We start from the raw sequence: 20,827 nt of genomic DNA on the forward strand, positions 1-20,827 counted from the left end.
ACCCTTAAAAAAACCTAACACTAACCCCGAAGATCCACTTACAGTTTTTGAAGACCCGACATCAATCCTCAACGAATCGGCAGAAGTCCTCATTGAAGCTGGCAGAAGTCTTCATCCAAGCGGGCTGAAGCCTTCATTCAAGCCGACAGAAGTCTTCATCCAGACGGCATCTTCTATTTTCATCCATCCAGCGCGGAACGGCTCCATCTTCAAGACATCCGGCGCGGAGCATCCTCTTCAATTGACGTGTCTTCCAGAATCAAGGTTCCTTTAAGAGACGTCATCCAAGATGGCGTCCCTTGAATTCTGATTGACTGATAGAATTCTATCAGCCAATCGGAATTAAAGGGTAAAAAATCCTATTGACTGATGCAATCAGCCAATAAGATTGAGCTTCAATCCTATTGGCTGATCCAATCAGCCAATAGGATTGAGCTAGCATTCTATTGGCTGTTCCAATCAGCCAATAGAATGTGAGCTAAATCCTATTGGCTGATTGCATCAGCCAAAAGTATTTTTTTCCCTTTTATTCCGATTGGCTGATAGAATTCTATCAGTCAATCAGAATTCAAGGGACGCCATCTTGGATGATGTCCCTTAACGGAACCTTTACTCTGGAAGAGACGTCGATTGAAGAGGATGCTCCGCACCAGATGTCTTGAAGATGGAGCCGCTCCATGCCGGATGGATGAAGATAGAAGATGCTGTCTGGATGAAGACTTCTGCCGGCTTGGATGAAGACTCCGGCCCACTTGGATGAAGACTTCTGCCAGCTTTGATGAGGACTTCTGCCGCTTCGTTGAGGATAGATGTCAGGTCTTCAAAATCTGTAAGTGGATCTTCGGGGGTTAGTGTTAGGTTTTTTTTAAGAGTTTATTGGGTGGGTTTTATTTTTAGCCTAGGGTTTGGGCGGAAAAAGAGCTAAATGCCCTTTTAAGGGCAATGCCCATACAAATGCCCTTTTCAAGGCAATGGGGAGCCTAGGTTTTTTAGATAGGATTTTATTTGGGGGGTTTGGTTGTGTGGGTGGTGGGTTTTACTGTTGGAGGTTGTTTGTATTTTTTTTTACAGGTAAAAGAGATGATTTCTTTGGGGGCAATGCCCTGCAAAAGGCCCTTTTAAGGGCTATTATCAGTTTACTTTAGGCTAGGGGTTTTTTATTTTGAGGGGGCTTTTTTTATTTTGATAGGGCTATTAGATTAGGTGTAATTGGTTTAAATATTTGATAATTTCTTTTTTATTTTGTATAATTTATTGTTTGTTTGTTTTTTGTAATTTAGTTAATTGTATTTAATTAATTAATGTAATTTATTTAATTGTAGTGTAAGGTTAGGTGTTAGTGTAAGACAGGTTAGGTTTTATTTTACAGGTAAATTTGTATTTATTTTAACTAGGTAGTTAGTAAATAGTTCATAACTATTTACTAACTAGTCTACCTAGTTAATATAAATACAAACTTAGCTGTGAAATAAAAATAAAACCTAAGATAGCTACAATGTAACTATTAGTTATATTGTAGCTAGCTTAGGGTTTATTTTATAGGTAAGTATTTAGTTTTAAATAGGAATTATTTAGTTAATGATAGTAATTTTTATTTAGATTTATTTTAATTATATTAAAGTTAGGGGTGTTAGGGTTAGACTTGGGGTTAGGTTTAGGGGTTTAAAACTTTAGTATAGTGGGGGCGGCAGATTAGGGGTTATTAAATTTATGTAGGTGGCGGCGACATTGGGGGCGGGAGATTAGGGGTTAATAAGTGTAATGTAGGTGGCAGCGATGTTGGGGGCAGCAGATTAGGGGTGTTTAGACTTGGGGTTTATGTTAGGGTGTTAGGTGTAAACATAAATTTTGTTGCAGGTGTTAGGCTTTTTTTTAGCCGGCTCTCCCCATTGATGCCTATGGGGAAAGCGTGCACGAGCATGTAAAACCAGCTCAAAGCAGCGCTCGTATTGGTATTGGAGTGCGGTATGGAGCTCAATTTTGCTCAACGCTCATATATTGCCTGCTAATGCCGGGTTTTCGAAAACCTGTAATAGCAGCGCTATAGGGAGGTGAGCGGTGACAATAACTTGCAAGTTAGCACCGAGCAGCTCTTACCGCAAAACTCGTAATCTAGCCGATAGTTTGTTTGTGCTGGATTATCTGAGATGTGCAGAAATCTTTATATTTCCAAGGTAGTTACTGTATATATAGGAAACAAAAACAAAACTGAATAGTGGACATGAGCCAGTAACACTATTTCTATTTTCTTTTTAAATATAATATAAAATTGCTATTATATTCAGATTACTAAAATGTTTTAAGCAATGTTCTGAATATATTTTCGATTTAGCAAATAAGCCTAAAACTGCAGTGCAAACCTATACTGCATATAGGGTATCATTTACATTCATTTTAACAGAACATCTTCATAAAATTCAACAGAGATTTTTGTAGATAAATCAGTAGATACATTTTTTAAATGACTGTAATCAACTACGTGGTTACAACTTTCTTCTTTTTCAAAGACCACAATACAAACAATTCAAAAGTTTTGCATACAAAGAGAGAAGTGTCTACCAGGAACGAACAACAGCTCAGTGGCTTGTTCTATGGCGATTTACCACCCGGAAGCAGCCTCTTTTAGACCAGTGTGCTTTTCACAGAAGAAAACTTTCCTGAAGTATATCAGTCTGATCCCGCCAAGTAAGGTCAGTCCAGCCCCGAAATACCAGGCAATTCTCCTCTGAACAAGGAACATGACAACCCCAGACGATCGCCTCGGCCTCCTATGGGCCTCGTCAGTGAGGTGCAGCCACATTCCTCTAAGCACACTGGGCAAGGAGTCCACGTCTGGTTTCCCCCATCACCCATAGGGAGACTTCCCCAGGGTCATAATAATTTGCATACAAAGAGAGAAGCGCTCTACCAGGAACGAACAACAGCTCAGTGGCTTGTTCTATGGCGATTTACCACCCGGAAGCAGCCTCTTTTAGACCAGTGTGCTTTTCACAGAAGAAAACTTTCCTGAAGTATATCAGTCTGATCCCGCCAAGTATGGTCAGTCCAGCCCCGAAATACCAGGCAATTCTCCTCTGAACAAGGAACATGACAACCCCAGATGATCGCCTCGGCCTCCTATGGGCCTCGTCAGTGAGGTGCAGCCACATTCCTCTAAGCACACTGGGCAAGGAGTCCACGTCTGGTTTCCCCCATCACCCATAGGGAGACTTCCCCAGGGTCATAATAATTTGCATACAAAGAGAGAAGCGCTCTACCAGGAACGAACAACAGCTCAGTGGCTTGTTCTATGGCGATTTACCACCCGGAAGCAGCCTCTTTTAGACCAGTGTGCTTTTCACAGAAGAAAACTTTCCTGAAGTATATCAGTCTGATCCCGCCAAGTAAGGTCAGTCCAGCCCCGAAATACCAGGCAATTCTCCTCTGAACAAGGAACATGACAACCCCAGACGATCGCCTCGGCCTCCTATGGGCCTCGTCAGTGAGGTGCAGCCACATTCCTCTAAGCACACTGGGCAAGGAGTCCACGTCTGGTTTCCCCCATCACCCATAGGGAGACTTCCCCAGGGTCATAATAATTTGCATACAAAGAGAGAAGCGCTCTACCAGGAACGAACAACAGCTCAGTGGCTTGTTCTATGGCGATTTACCACCCGGAAGCAGCCTCTTTTAGACCAGTGTGCTTTTCACAGAAGAAAACTTTCCTGAAGTATATCAGTCTGATCCCGCCAAGTAAGGTCAGTCCAGCCCCGAAATACCAGGCAATTCTCCTCTGAACAAGGAACATGACAACCCCAGACGATCGCCTCGGCCTCCTATGGGCCTCGTCAGTGAGGTGCAGCCACATTCCTCTAAGCACACTGAGCAAGGAGTCCATGTCTGGTTTCCCCCATCACCCATAGGGAGACTTCCCCAGGGTCATAATAATTTGCATACAAAGAGAGAAGCGCTCTACCAGGAACGAACAACAGCTCAGTGGCTTGTTCTATGGCGATTTACCACCCGGAAGCAGCCTCTTTTAGACCAGTGTGCTTTTCACAGAAGAAAACTTTCCTGAAGTATATCAGTCTGATCCCGCCAAGTAAGGTCAGTCCAGCCCCGAAATACCAGGCAATTCTCCTCTGAACAAGGAACATGACAACCCCAGACGATCGCCTGGACTGTACTGTGAAGTCAGGATCAGACTGATATGCTACAGGAAAGTTATTCTCTGTGAAAGGCACATATTGAGCAAAAAGAGGCTGCTTCTAGGGTGGTAACTAGCCATAGAACAAGCTATTATGCTATTGTTCGTTCCCAGGTTGAGCGCTTCTCTCTTTTTATTTATGCAAATTATGACATTTGGGGAAGTCTCCCTAAGTGTGATGCGGGAATCCAGACGTGGACCCGTTGCTCAGTGTGCCTAGAGGGATATGGCTGCACCTCACTGACGAGGCCCACAATAGGCCGAAACGTACATCTGGGGTTTTGCTGTTTCTCTTGTTCAGAGAGGGATTGCCTGGTATTTCGGGGCTGGACTGTACTGTGAAGTCAGGATCAGACTGATATGCTACAGGAAAGTTCTTCTCTGTGAAAGGCACATATTGAGCAAAAAGAGGCTGCTTCTAGGGTGGTAACTAGCCATAGAACAAGCTATTATGCTATTGTTCGTTCCCAGGTTGAGCGCTTCTCTCTTTTTATTTATGCAAATTATGACATTTGGGGAAGTCTCCCTAAGTGTGATGCGGGAATCCAGACGTGGACCCGTTGCTCAGTGTGCCTAGAGGGATATGGCTGCACCTCACTGACGAGGCCCACAATAGGCCGAAACGTACATCTGGGGTTTTGCTGTTTCTCTTGTTCAGAGAGGGATTGCCTGGTATTTCGGGGCTGGACTGTACTGTGAAGTCAGGATCAGACTGATATGCTACAGGAAAGTTCTTCTCTGTGAAAGGCACATATTGAGCAAAAAGAGGCTGCTTCTAGGGTGGTAACTAGCCATAGAACAAGCTATTATGCTATTGTTCGTTCCCAGGTTGAGCGCTTCTCTCTTTTTATTTATGCAAATTATGACATTTGGGGAAGTCTCCCTAAGTGTGATGCGGGAATCCAGACGTGGACCCGTTGCTCAGTGTGCCTAGAGGGATATGGCTGCACCTCACTGACGAGGCCCACAATAGGCCGAAACGTACGTCTGGGGTTTTACTGTTTCTCTTGTTCAGAGAGGGATTGCCTGGTATTTCGGGGCTGGACTGTACTGTGAAGTCAGGATCAGACTGATATGCTACAGGAAAGTTCTTCTCTGTGAAAGGCACATATTGAGCAAAAAGAGGCTGCTTCTAGGGTGGTAACTAGCCATAGAACAAGCTATTATGCTATTGTTCGTTCCCAGGTTGAGCGCTTCTCTCTTTTTATTTATGCAAATTATGACATTTGGGGAAGTCTCCCTAAGTGTGATGCGGGAATCCAGACGTGGACCCGTTGCTCAGTGTGCCTAGAGGGATATGGCTGCACCTCACTGACGAGGCCCACAATAGGCCGAAACGTACGTCTGGGGTTTTGCTGTTTCTCTTGTTCAGAGAGGGATTGCCTGGTATTTCGGGGCTGGACTGTACTGTGAAGTCAGGATCAGACTGATATGCTACAGGAAAGTTCTTCTCTGTGAAAGGCACATATTGAGCAAAAAGAGGCTGCTTCTAGGGTGGTAACTAGCCATAGAACAAGCTATTATGCTATTGTTCGTTCCCAGGTTGAGCGCTTCTCTCTTTTTATTTATGCAAATTATGACATTTGGGGAAGTCTCCCTAAGTGTGATGCAGGAATCCAGACGTGGACCTGTTGCTCAGTGTGCCTAGAGGGATATGGCTGCACCTCACGGACAAGGCCCACAATAGGCCGAAACGTATGTCTGGGGTTTTGCTGTTTCTCTTGTTCAGAGAGGGATTGCCTGGTATTTCGGGGCTGGACTGTACTGTGAAGTCAGGATCAGACTGATATGCTACAGGAAAGTTCTTCTCTGTGAAAGGCACATATTGAGCAAAAAGAGGCTGCTTCTAGGGTGGTAACTAGCCATAGAACAAGCTATTATGCTATTGTTCGTTCCCAGGTTGAGCGCTTCTCTCTTTTTATTTATGCAAATTATGACATTTGGGGAAGTCTCCCTAAGTGTGATGCGGGAATCCAGACGTGGACCCGTTGCTCAGTGTGCCTAGAGGGATATGGCTGCACCTCACTGACGAGGCCCACAATAGACCGAAACGTACGTCTGGGGTTTTGTTGTTTCTCTTGTTCAGAGAGGGATTGCCTGGTATTTCGGGGCTGGACTGTACTGTGAAGTCAGGATCAGACTGATATGCTACAGGAAAGTTCTTCTCTGTGAAAGGCACATATTGAGCAAAAAGAGGCTGCTTCTAGGGTGGTAACTAGCCATAGAACAAGCTATTATGCTATTGTTCGTTCCCAGGTTGAGCGCTTCTCTCTTTTTATTTATGCAAATTATGACATTTGGGGAAGTCTCCCTAAGTGTGATGCGGGAATCCAGACGTGGACCCATTGCTCAGTGTGCCTAGAGGGATATGGCTGCACCTCACTGACGAGGCCCACAATAGGCCGAAACGTACGTCTGGGGTTTTGCTGTTTCTCTTGTTCAGAGAGGGATTGCCTGGTATTTCGGGGCTGGACTGTACTGTGAAGTCAGGATCAGACTGATATGCTACAGGAAAGTTCTTCTCTGTGAAAGGCACATATTGAGCAAAAAGAGGCTGCTTCTAGGGTGGTAACTAGCCATAGAACAAGCTATTATGCTATTGTTCGTTCCCAGGTTGAGCGCTTCTCTCTTTTTATTTATGCAAATTATGACATTTGGGGAAGTCTCCCTAAGTGTGATGCGGGAATCCAGACGTGGACCCGTTGCTCAGTGTGCCTAGAGGGATATGGCTGCACCTCACTGACGAGGCCCACAATAGGCCGAAACGTACGTCTGGGGTTTTGCTGTTTCTCTTGTTCAGAGAGGGATTGCCTGGTATTTCGGGGCTGGACTGTACTGTGAAGTCAGGATCAGACTGATATGCTACAGGAAAGTTATTCTCTGTGAAAGGCACATATTGAGCAAAAAGAGGCTGCTTCTAGGGTGGTAACTAGCCATAGAACAAGCTATTATGCTATTGTTCGTTCCCAGGTTGAGCACTTCTCTCTTTTTATTTAATTCAAAAGTTTTGTCTGTAGGTGTAAAATTGTAATATCTCCCATAGGAAGTAAAACAAAAAGAAAAATAAACTACTGAGTAGATTTAATTAAAATTTTCATGTCTGTAGTTCCCTGCTGAAGTACCAGATTTCATCCTACCTACATTACAAAAATGTATAGCAATAAAGTTTGCAGTAACCTAAACTTTTGCCATACTATCTATTTGGTTCTGTTGCAATTTGTTAGAAGAGATCTCCAAAAAGGGATTTTGTGTGGTGTTAGAATTCATAGCTATTTCTAAGATAAATTGTTTTTTTACACTGTTCTAAAAATGTTGTTTTAAAGGGGCACTGTACTGTTTCCAATTAATCGTTATACCAGCTGGCGAGTATTAAATCTATAACAAATTGCACTTATGAGAAACCAGACAGAGATGTAAAATTCTAAATTATTCATATCTTTATTAAGAAATAACAAAAAATTATTACAAGACATAAAGCCAAATAACAAGCCAAGAGTCAAAGCCAGAGCATATAGTCAGACGAGCAAGAATCAGGAACACGAAGATCAGTAAACTCAGGAACTAGCCAGGGATCAGTAACCAGAAGGGACCTCAAACAAGCCAGAGAGATCAGAGACAATGCTCGGGCAATGGCAAACAGGACTAAGGCAGTTAAATAGGAAGTGATGACATCATCATTCTGGGACTGCAACCTGTCTCTCTCTTATGATGTTTTCCAGTTTGGCCATAAAAGGGGGTGCCTGGGAGCAGTGAGCAGTGTTACACATTCTGCTACAGGCAAGGAGAAAAGACAGGTAAGTCTAAAATGGTAGCCAAGATAAAAAGCAGCAAATAACTATTGAAGTCAGGGTGAAACCCTGGCACTATCTCTCCCAGCCTTCACTGCTGGATCTTGTTTACATAGCTTTTCTGAAGCCAGTACTGCAATATAGAAATTTAGTATAGGTGGTGGTCTCAACAGGCAAAAACAGCTAAACAGTTTAATACCCAACAGCAAGTAAAATGGATAATTAAAAACACATTAAAGGCTAGAAAAATTAAAGTTAACTGTGGGCCAGATAACAAGTGGTGCTCTACTTTGTTTCCCCGTTCACATAGAAGAAAAAGTTCTTTATAGTTTTAAACATATATATATTATTTTGTAAAATATATATATATATACCTAGATATATATCTATATAAATATATACAGATATATACATATATAGGTATTTTTTTATAAAGAAAATATATATATATATACTATAATCGTGTTTATAACTTGTCCATCAGTGTTGCTAGCTGCGCAAGAATCCTCGAAGGAATGTTTGCTGCGTGAGGCAGCCAAAAGAATCTTGGCTGTGCGTATAGTGCAAGCTGACACATTTCTACCCTGTGCCTGAAGCGAAGCTGCATCCAGGTGGATTCAGAAAATATATATATTATATATATTTATATATATATACATTCATGGCCAAAAATATTGGCACCCCCTGCATTTCTGTCAGATAATGCACCACTTTGCCCTGAAAATTATTGCAATTACAAAAGTTTAGGCAATCTCATGTTTATTTCTTTTGTTTGTATTGGTACACAAAAAAGTGGGGGGAAAAACCCAAATCTGACACATTCCACCCAAAACTCCAAAAATGGACTGGACAAAATTATTGCCACCCTCAATTTAATATTTGGTAGCACACCCCTTGGAAAATAACTGAAATAAATTGCTTTCTGTAACCAGCAATGAGTTTCTTACACCTCTCTATTGAAATTTTGAACCACTCTTCTTTTGCCAACTGCTCCAGGTCTCTCAGATTGGAAGCGTTCCTTTTCCCAACTGCTGTTTTGAGATCTCTCCAAAGGTGCACTATGGGATTGAGATCCGGACTCATTGCTGTCCAGTTCAGTACTCTCCAGCATTTTGTCTTAAACCATTTCTTGGTGCTTTTTGACGTGTGCTTTGGGTCATTGTCCTGCTGTAAGACCCATGACCTCTGACGGAGACCCAACTTTCTGACACTGGCCCAACATTGCACCACAGAATTCTTTAATCAGTCCAAATGAAAAGGCAGCAGCACCTGGAATATGCAAAAATCTTCCTTTTATTGTCACATAAACAGGAGCAGGTATACAAATGACTACGTTTCGGGTCAAATACCCTTAGTCATGTCAATTATACAAGTGCTACCTTTCACCTTTAAATACCTTAACCAGGTGGACTAACTCCTCCCCTTTAACTCTTCCTTGCCTGTTACATTCTTAGGTCAATCAAGCTCCCTCTAATGGCAGAAGAGAAAAAATTATTTTCAATTAAAATCAAAATAAAATTACACAAATGCATGCGGATATGGAACAGGTCTATCGATTACAAAATTATTTAGGGGGAAATACTATTATACTGACTCTTTTATGTTTGTCAACTACAGAAATATAGCTAAATCAAAATCTATATTCATACCTTTCGGATTTAGAGAGTCTAAAGTATAAATCCAAAACAGTTCTTTTCTTTTCAACAACAGCTCCCTATCACCCCCTATCCTGGGAATAGGGACCCAGTCTATTACTTGAAACCTTAACTGTGAAATACTGTGACCTGCCTCTAGAAAGTGTCTTCCCTTCTAATGCCAGATTTATGCTGCACCATTCTATCTCTTACCCTTTGTGTCGTTTCACCGATATAAATCCTGTCACACGGGCACTTAATAAGGTACACAACAAAAGTGGCGTTATATGTAAAGTACCCATTAATTTTAAACCTTTTGCCTGTTATAGGGAGAAAGAAACTTTAATTACACTATTGCAGCTAGAGCAGCGTAAACATGGGAAAGTACCTTTATTTTGTGCACTAAGGTAGCTAGTTGTATCTCTCTTCAAACTACCCACATCAGCCCTAACTAACATGTCCCTCAAATTAGGTGGACGTGTGTATGCTGGCATAGGAGGTTCCTTAAATATTTTCCTTCTGGATGACAATTCTTAATAATATGCCAATGGCGTCTAATTATTTTCTGTATATTGGAACTGTTTGTGTTAAATTCCGAAACAAATACCATTCTTTCCTCACAAAAATGTGTGGGAATTCAGAACTCACACTTATTACGTTCAGAAAAAAATGAGGAAACATGGTATGTCTCTAGAATTGAGCATATTGCAGTATATAACAGTATAAGAGTCACTCAAAGAACTTTCAAGATACCGGTAATCAACAATATTTAACAATAATGATATACTGATCAAATTACGTTACAGTTCAGTTGTAAATTGTAAATTATACAACAAATCATGCTCCATTAATAAGGCCAGTCCAAACAGAGCCAGAAACTCATTTACCTTCCTTCGTGTCAGATTCTAGGGACTCTTGTTGTGATATAATAAAGAACCAAGTGAGTTACTCATATGGGACAATGCTGTCATGATGCATTAATAGAATATTGTCAATAGAAAACTGCTACTGTGTATATTCATTCAAATCATTGTGTACTCACAATTCCTGGGTTCAGAGCTCTGCAGCTAAGTTGTATTCACTATTCAAAATAGCTTGCTTTGGTACTATTCTCCCCAAGCCATTATTACTCCATGAGCTGTAAAGGGGTTATGATTCTCCAAATCTTGCAAATAACATCCAGTGACTTCCAGTTGTTTATCCGGACCACCGTTATCACACTGCACCTTGGGTCTGTTGGACTGGCTTGATAGAACGTTCCCCTGTAAGGCCCTTACACCTGACCCGTGCTCACTAGATGGCCAAAGAAATGTATACAAACAAAGAAACGGGTAAGGAGCACCGAACCGCTGGGGATAAAAAATAACCTTTATTATTTATGTTAATAAATACAGGGCTACGAGTACGGCTAAAAGCCGAAACATGTCAGCCAGTATTTCTGTTTTCTGATTTTTGTACAGAGGTTTTACCAGGGTTTATGCTTATGCTTATGCTTTTATTAACATAAATAATAAAGGTTATTTTTTAACCCCACCGGCTCGGTGCTCCTTACCCGTTTCTTTGTTTATACCATTCTTTCCTCCTTATCCTTTCTTTTTGTAAGTTCAATCGCTTTTTGCTGTGGAATCCTATTCATTTCTTTTATGCTTTCTTTAATTAACTTTACAGGGTAACCCCTTTCCATAAAATGTGTGCCTTCCTCAGTCAGTCTAGTCTCAACCAATGTATCATTTTTTACAATTCTTTTAACTCATAACAATTGACTCTTAGGCAAAGATCTTTTTTAAAGAGGGGGTGGGCACTGGTATAGTGCAACAAGGTGTTGCGATCTGTTTCGCATGGAGTGAGGAGATTGTTAATTTTTTGGACACAAAAGTATATAAACATAATGGATCTTTGCTAACAGATCTTTATCGTAAGGAAACAGATCTCAACACTTGCATTATACCAGTGCCCACCCCCCTCCTTAAAAAGATCTTTGCCCAAGAGTCAATTGTTATGAGTTAAAAGAATTGTAAAAGATGATACATTGGTTGAGACTAGACTGACTGAGGAAGGCACACATTTTAAGGAAAGGGGTTACCCTGTAGAGTTAATTAAAGAAAGCATAGAAAAAGTGAATAGGATTCCATGCCAAAAAGCGCTTGAACTTACAAAAAGAAAGGATAAGGAGGAAAGAATGGTATTTGTTTCAAAATTTAACACATACAGTTCCAATATACAGAAAATAATTAGACGCCATTGGAATATTATTAAGAATTGTCATCCAGAAGTGAAAATATTTAAGGAACCTTCTATGCCAGCATACACACGTACACCTAATTTGAGGGACATGTTAGTCAGGGCTGATGTGGGTAGTTTAAAGAGAGATACAACTAGCTACCTTAGTGCACAAAAGAAAGGTACTTTCCCATGTTTAGGCTGCTCTAGTTGCAATAGTGTAATTAAAGGAGACAGTTTCTTTCACCCTATAACAGGCAAAAGGTTTAAAATTAATGTGTACTTTACATGTAATGCCACTTTTGTTGTGTACCTTATTAAGTGCCCATGTGCCAGGATTTATATCGGTGAAACGACACAAAGGGTAAGAGATAGAATGGTGCAGCGTAATTCTGGCATTAGAAGGGAAGACAAAGAAGCCCCAGTGGCCTGTCATTTTCTAGAGGCAGGTCACAGTATTTCACAGTTAAAGAGACAGTCTAGTATAAATTAAACTTTCATTATTCAGATAGGACTATTAATTTTAATCAACTTTCCAATTTACTTATTCATCAAATTAGCTTTTTTATCTTGGTATTCTTAGATTAAACTAAACCTAGGTAGGCTCATATGCTAATTTCTAAGCCTTTGAGGGCTGCCTCTTATCACATGCTTTTTAAATCTCTTTTCAACACAAAGAGACAGAAAGTACACATGGGCCATATAGATAACACTGTGTTCAGGCACAGGGGGTTATTTAAGGTTTAGCACAAAACAATGCTAAATGCAAGACAATAGATAATAAACAGTCACAGTCATGTGATCAGGGGGCTGGAAGAAGGTTCTTAGATACAAGTTAATCACAGAGGTAAAAAGTATATTAATATAACTGTGTTGGTTATGCAAAACTGGGAAATGGGTAATAAAGGGATTATCTATCTTTTAAAACAATAACAATTCTATGGTAGACTGTCACTTTAAGGTTTCAAGTAATAAACTGGGTCCCTATACCCAGGAGAGGGGGTGATAGGGAGCTGTTGTTGAAAAGAAAAGAACTGTTTTGGATTTATACCTTAGACTCTTTAAACCCTAAAGGTATGAATAGAGATTTTAATTTAGGTATATTTCTGTAGTTGACAAACATAAAAGAGTCAGTATAATAGTATACAATGTGCTGTCCACAGCACATTCTACCAAAAGGATTTCGGCTTTCTCAAGTAAGTTTTGGCAAACTCCAATCTGGCTTTTTTATGTTTCTGTGGGTCCTCATGGGTCTCCTACCATAGCATCCCTTTTCATTCAGATGGAGACGTATAGTGCGAGCTGATACATTTCTACCCTGTGAATTGGAGGGGTTACCAATGGCACTACTTATATTTAAATGACCTGTCTTGTATTTATTTAGCCAACTGGTATGGCTTAGTGTGGGTGCTATGTGTATAGACTTGATTACTAAGCTAAGAGAAAAGAATACACTTAATAAGCACTCCCAGGTCGATTGCAAAGGATGTATGTATGATTTAAATCACTGAATATAATCCAAGGATGGAGATTGGGAGACAAGAAAATTGACTTAAGTTAAAATATAACTTTTATTGGGGTCAAAAATAAAATAGGAAAAATTGATTAAAAACACACTTAAGCACCGACTGTAGTATACTAAGATAATCGTGGCAATGTGTTAATCAACAATAATACACTCAGGCGATACTACTGTTCAAGGGTATCACCAATATTAGCTGCCTGCATATGGGTCAAATATCAGTTAATTACTTGAAAAATAAAATTGTAATTAAATTGGACCACTATGTGGCAAATGCAGGCTCTGCAAGTCAGAGAGAAGCATGAATAGATTATCACTGATGTAGGAAAACGTGCAATTGGACAATCTGAAGCGATAAGTCAGATCTATAACTAAAAATAGATACTGCCCAACTACTATTTGTGAATGAGATCACTAGGTGAAACAATGGAAATCTTAACTCAGAGTACCAAGGTGTGCTTGCTGTCACTGTTGATAGTATAATACACTAAGGTCCCATAACATGTTTAATGAGAGTAGAGTTAGCACAGTAACCGAGTGTTGGTATTAATACTTCTTGTCAGTCTGTGTATACCACAGGAAATATTAGTGGAGTTCAGTATATAACGCTCTAGTAATCTTATTCATTTGCTAGGGTGATGCTAAGTGTAGTCAAATTCCCCAGGCAGTTCACTTAACGATCTGAGTAACGGTTATATGATATGGCAAGAAGTAATGTATAGTTCAGTAACTTAGGTAACAATACTCATTTTGTGGACTCAGTAGCGTCTCATTGGATTATGGTGCTCTTGGCTTTTTCCATAGTTACTGATATATTGTGCCGGTAGTGGTACAGTATTAGAAACAATATGATATCCACCCGGCTTAGATGGCCATTTACAGATTACTTGTTATAAATAGACACTTGCGATATACAAGTATATATTGAACTATATAATAACACCACGATTTGTATTTAGGTAGCAGGATTTAGAGCTCTCTGTGTCCACGCTCCGTTATTTATCAGCAGACAAGAAATGATTACCAATTATGTACTGTCACAAGCACACTGTTTAATATCTACAAAATAAACTGAATGTAGTGAGTGTTGCACTCGCAACTGTCTAATCACGCCAAGTAGAGGGCTGTATAGATCAGTGTATCAGATATTGATAATCTCAGGTTGTGCAGCGTCACAGACAAGCGTACGTGTGTTTATACTGGCCACTAAAGGTGAGAAATAAGTGTGGTAAATTTGCTTAAACAGATCTCAGAGGGTTTTAGGTGTCTGTGTCCATGCTTTATTATGTATCAGCAGACAACTGATGGTTACCAATTGTGTACTATCGCAAGTGCACTGTTTAATATATACAAAATAAACTGGATATAGTAACTGTTGCAATCGCAACTGTCTAATCAAGTTGAGTAGAGAGCTGTATAGATTAGTGTGTCAGATATTGATAGTCTCCAGTTGTGCAACGTCACAAACACACGTGTGTGTGTTTATACTGGCTACTTGAGGTGAAAGGTAAGTGCGGTAGATTCGCTTAATCAAATGCCAACGGATTTTAGGAGTCTGTGTCCATGCTCTGTTGTATACCACCGGGCATATAATGGTTATCAATTATGTACTGTCACAAGCGCACTTTTTAATATCAGCAAATAAATAATGATCTCTAATTATGCGCTATTACATACATACATACGCTGATTATTATATGGTTAAGATCCGTACACACCCAGACTTGTTCACACTAGTTTAAAGTTGGGTTAGATAGATATTCTGTTCCGTACACGCTTTCTTAGAGAAACATTCATTCATACGCTCTCATTCACTCTGTTGTTCAGGATTGAGTATATAGTGCCAATAGCTATAAGTTGCCACTCGTAAAATATTCCAAAGAAGTAATTTTCCAGCCTCCAGTTAAATTTAAAAGACCTTTATTAGTTTCTTACAGGGTCCATCATATCAACCAACAACGTTTCAAACCTATTCCAGGTTCTTAATCATGTCTATTGAATAGTGTACAGGTGTGTCTTTTATACCTGTTCAATCTTCTGTCAGTTTGCACCATAGTTCCATCTTGTGGTTAAAATTTAAAATTGCATGTGATAAATAAATTTTTAGATTTATAGGTGTTTATTCTTTCTTTGTGATTAGAATATAATTTTCTAAGTCTTTATATTTGTCACATGAAATGTTAAAACCAGATTACTATATATAAAATTAAAAACCTATACACATAATAATATCAGAATCAATATGCTACAACAGATATGTGCTACCATTTTTAGAAAAATAATGACCATTCAAAATCTTTGTTCAGACCTTCAGGTATCATTGTATTTAATTTATTTATCCAATACATCTCCCTTCTTTTCAGCATTTGGTCCCTGTCACCTCCCCTCCTGGGTCTGTCAACTTGTTCAATTACTTGAAATCTAAGTTGACTGATGTCACAGAAGACACAGAATATGCAATTTTAAATAAAGGTTTATCATACTGCTTACCAAACACACATGATGAATTCATCATAGAACAAGATTTAGAGAGGTTTTTCAGGAAATTGAAACTTAAAGTACACTTTTCTACACTTAAAAATATGATAGAAACACCTATAACAATTAAGATTGATGACAAGAAAAAGGACATAAAATTCAATGATCCTAAAACATTTGGTATTAAAGGAAAAAGTAAATTGAATCCACCCCTACAACACAGTGTAGCTACATTTGCAAAATTAGTTAAAAAAGAAGTAAAAAACTTATTCAAAAGAAATAAAAAGAAAGGACTAGTACAAATAGATAGGAAACAACAAGAAGCCATTAACAAGTTAAAAAATAACAATGAAATCACAATAAAGGAAGCAGATAAGGGCGGAGCAGTGGTTTTATTAAATAAAATTGATTATGTGAAAGAGATACAAAGACAACTAAATGACACCACAGTATATGAAGCCTTAATTAGAGATCCTACAATCCAAATAGGGAAAGAAATAGAACACATCACAAATATAGCGATTAAGAATGGGATCATTACAAATGAATTCAAAGAATGTCTAATTGAAAAAAACCCAGTAAGACCTGTAATATACATCTCACCTAAAATACATAAAGACAAATTTCAACCACCAGGACGCCCAATAGTGGCAGGGGTGAATTCCATTTTTTCAAAAATTGCAGTTTTTCTAGATAAAGTATTACAACCCTACTTATTAGATACATCATCATATCTAAAAGACACTAATGATTTTCTTGCTAAATTAAAAGATATTGGACAGATTGGAGATAAATGCATTCTATACTCATTAGATGTTACTAGCTTATATACATCAATCAAGCATACAAGCGGAATTGAAGCAGTAACCAACACATTGAAAACCAATAACAAATATAATGAGCAAGAAATACAATTTCTAACAGATCTGTTATCTATTATACTATATCAAAACTACTTTTTATTTCAAGACACCTTTTACCTGCAGAAGCAAGGTACTGCAATGGGCTCCAGTGTCGCCCCAACATATGCCAACATTTTTATGTCCCACATAGAAGAGAAATTCATATATTCACATCCATTATTCCTAAAAAATGGTGCAGCATGGTGGAGATTTGTGGATGACATATTTGGCATATGGTGGGGTGACACTGGTAGCCTAATGCAATTTGTACAACATCTTAACACATCTGTCGCTGGTCTCAAATTCACACTCAACATGGAGGAAACAGGAGTAGCCTTTTTAGACACCTTTGTATATAAAGAACAAGGTTTTTTGAAAACCGATTTATATGTAAAACCAACAGACAAAAATAAAGTATTACAATATGACAGCTTTCATTAAAAAAAAAATAGAGGCAATACCCCAAGGCCAATTTAAAAGCGTAAAAAGAATAGTAACTGACGAAAAGAAATGCAACATCAGACTAACAGAAATGGCAGAAAAATTTAAAAGAAGAGGGTATCCAGAAGAATTAGTCACAAAACAATTAGAATACTGCAAAAATCAAAAAGACACTATAAAAAAAGCAGACACAAGAAAACAGAATGATATTTATTACTCAATACAACTCCTTAGGAACAAAGATATCACACATTATAAATAAACACTGGCACATATTGAAAGACTGTAATCCCCAGGTTGAAGAATTCAAAAGCATACCTATGATAGCCTACAAAAAAACGAAAAACTTGAGAGACTTATTGGTAAGGGCAGATATAGGTAGCCAAAAGAAAAATTCACAAACAACAATAGGATCAGATAATAGAGGTTGTTATCCTTGCTTACATTGTAGCCACTGTGGTTCAATAATAAAAGGGAAAGAATTTTTACATCCCATTAAGGGAACCAAATATCCAATAAAGAAATATTTAACATGCAGAAGCACATACGCCATATATCTCATCAAATGTCCGTGTCCCAGAATTTATATAGGAGAAACAAGCAGGGAAGTAAGAACTAGAATTACTGAACATAAATCTAACATTAGGAACAAAAATCTGGAAGCTCCTGTTTCTTGTCACTTCCTCTCCATGGGTCATAACATCAGTCAACTTAGATTTCAAGTAATTGAACAAGTTGACAGACCCATTAGGGGAGGTGACAGGGACCAAATGCTGAAAAGAAGGGAGATGTATTGGATAAATAAATTAAATACAATGATACCTGAAGGTCTGAACAAAGATTTTGAATGGTCATTATTTTTCTAAAAATGGTAGCACATATCTGTTGTAGCATATTGATTCTGATATTATTATGTGTATAGGTTTTTAATTGTATATATAGTAATCTGGTTTTAACATTTCATGTGACAAATATAAAGACTTAGAAAATTATATTCTAATCACAAAGAAAGAATAAACACCTATAAATCTAAAAATGTATTTATCACATGCAATTTTAAATTTTAACCACAAGATGGCACTATGGTGCAAACTGACAGAAGATTGAACAGGTATAAAAGACACACCTGTACACTATTCAATAGACATGATTAAGAACCTGGAATAGGTTTGAAACGTTGTTGGTTGATATGATGGACCCTGTAAGAAACTAATAAAGGTCTTTTAAATTTAACTGGAGGCTGGAAAATTACTTCTTTTGAATACATATTGGGGTCTGGCTAACCCTTTCCTGTGCCCAAGAAAGGAAAAGAGAGGTGCTGTCTTTCACCATTTACATTTAACACTCGTAAAATATGTCATTAGTAAATACTTGTGAGGCATAGATTGATATAATAGTTGACTACAGTAAGTTGTTCGGAAGCTTAAGGCTTTCTAAAAACACAGGAGCTCCTAGGACTCCTCACCATTGCCCTAACGTCCCTAACATGTTTCGCCACATTGCATGGCTTTTTCAAAGGTGAACGCGCCGCACTATAGTCGGCTATTTAAGGCTATTGATGATCACGCCCCCAATAATCGTGTAAATGTCTTCGGACCTATCACAGACAAGTGTGATAATAGTGTCATGAGTGGGTGGGTATTAACAGAATTACATCTGAAATACTTAACTGTTTCCTGACTAAAGGTACTTAACTGTTTCCTAAATTTCTACCCTGTGCCTGACGGTCTGTTGAATTTATCTGGAAGTTGATTGAGGTTCTTTATCCACCATTCGAACAATCCTTTGTTGTAATCTTTGATAATTTTTTCTCTTTTGTCCACGTCCATGGAGTTTAGCTACAGTGCCATGGACTGTAAACTTCTTGACAATGTTGCGCACAGTGGACACAGGAACATTAAGATCTCTGGAGATGGAGTTGTAACCTTGAGATTGTCCATGCTTTTCCACAATTTTTGTTCTCAAATCCTCAGACAATTCTTTGCTGCTCTTTCTCTTCTCCATGCTCAGTGTGGCACACAGAGACATACAACACAAAGGTTTAGCAAAGTTATCACCATTTTAACTGGTTACTGTTGTGATTTCTATATTCTCAGAATCTGTTAATTGATACAGGTGAATTTAATTACATATTACAGGAGCATCACAAACTTGGAATGCAAATATTTCTTACAATTTTGAGAAGGTGCCAATAATTTTGTCCAGTCCATTTTGGAGTTATGTGTGTAATGTGTCAGATTTGGCTTTTTTTCTCCACTTTTTTGTGTCATACCAATACAAACAAACGAAATAAACATGAGAATGCCTAAACATTTGTAACTGCAACAATTTTCTCGGTGAAGTGGTGCATCATCTGACAGAAATGCAGGGGTGCCAATATTTTTGGCCATGACTGTATATATATATATATATATATATATATATATATATATATATATATATATATATATATATATATACTGTGTATATATATATATATATATATATATATATATATAATACACACACAAATACATTGGAGGCCTTTCTAACACCTTGCCATATCCCTTTTTAAGCCTTTTAAAACCTATTTATGTATATTTAAATTATTTTTTTTTAATTAAAAGTGTATATAAGAGTGTAATACTTTATTTAAACATGTTTTTGATGAGTACTGTCAATTTTTATTTTGACTCTTACATTTTACTTCAGGTCTAAAGTCATGCTTAATATTCTAGAGCAGTTTGGACTTTTCGCTTGAGTGCAAACTATAACTTTGAACTTGTAATATGTGTTATTTAGTGAAGCTGTGACATCCATTGAACGTGTAGGTTACGGTGGACTAATGTCGGCCACTCTAACCCTTCTCTGGTAAATGGAATTTACCATGGACTTGTAATATCAAGTTGCACGCTAATATTAGCTTTTGCTTATTGTGACCCACTCTATAATTAGCGTGCCACTTGTAATCTGGCCCTATATGTTTACATTTACCTGAGCCTGTAACATCTTACACAACTATTTATTTACATTTGTCCATAACTAGCCACAACAAAGGAGACCAGGTTTCCAGTAAACTTTTCTAGAGGTGTATCTCTGAACTGCTATTGAATTGCAAAACCTTGTCAATTTTGCAAGAAAAATGTACTTTGTAACGCCGTGCTTAATTGGTTATTTATGCTATGACTTTAATATCCCTTTAATGGCTAAACCTGCTGGAATAGCTCATTAAATATGACAGTTCTTCCCACATTGCAAACAGTTTTACAATGTAATATATCAGTGTGATAAATTAATATATTAAACATATTTTAACATAATAAACATTATTAGTGCCTAAAGCAACTTTTTTTTAAATGTTGCTATCATTACCAAAGTGCAAAGTGTTAAATGTATATGTGCTTTTGATGCCCTAAATGAGTCAGTGTTATCTCTTAAAGTAGGTTTAACAAACGTCGCTGCAAACAATAAAATAAAAAAGCACAAAAAACAGGAAGTGTTTAGTCCGTTAACGTAATCTTTCTCACGCTTTTTTTTTTGTTCTTGAAAGCTTAAGAAGCAATAAGCTGAGATAATGTTTTCACAGTTGACAGAATGTAGACCAATTTCTCTTCCTTCACATAACACACTAATGCTGAAAGAGTTAGTGTAGGGTGAAAAAGGCAATGCACACAGTA

At 38.2% G+C, this 20,827-nt stretch overlaps 1 protein-coding gene across 1 annotated transcript in view; it reads left to right on the forward strand.

Annotated features, from left to right (window-relative positions):
• SH2D1A (SH2 domain containing 1A) overlaps positions 1–20,827 on the forward strand; it is a 146,496-nt gene that overhangs the window by 88,461 nt on the left and 37,208 nt on the right. The window lies entirely within an intron of this gene.

The sequence above is a fragment of the Bombina bombina genome, chromosome 1, assembly GCF_027579735.1.
Source record: "Bombina bombina isolate aBomBom1 chromosome 1, aBomBom1.pri, whole genome shotgun sequence".
Classification (NCBI taxonomy): Eukaryota; Metazoa; Chordata; class Amphibia; order Anura; family Bombinatoridae; genus Bombina; species Bombina bombina.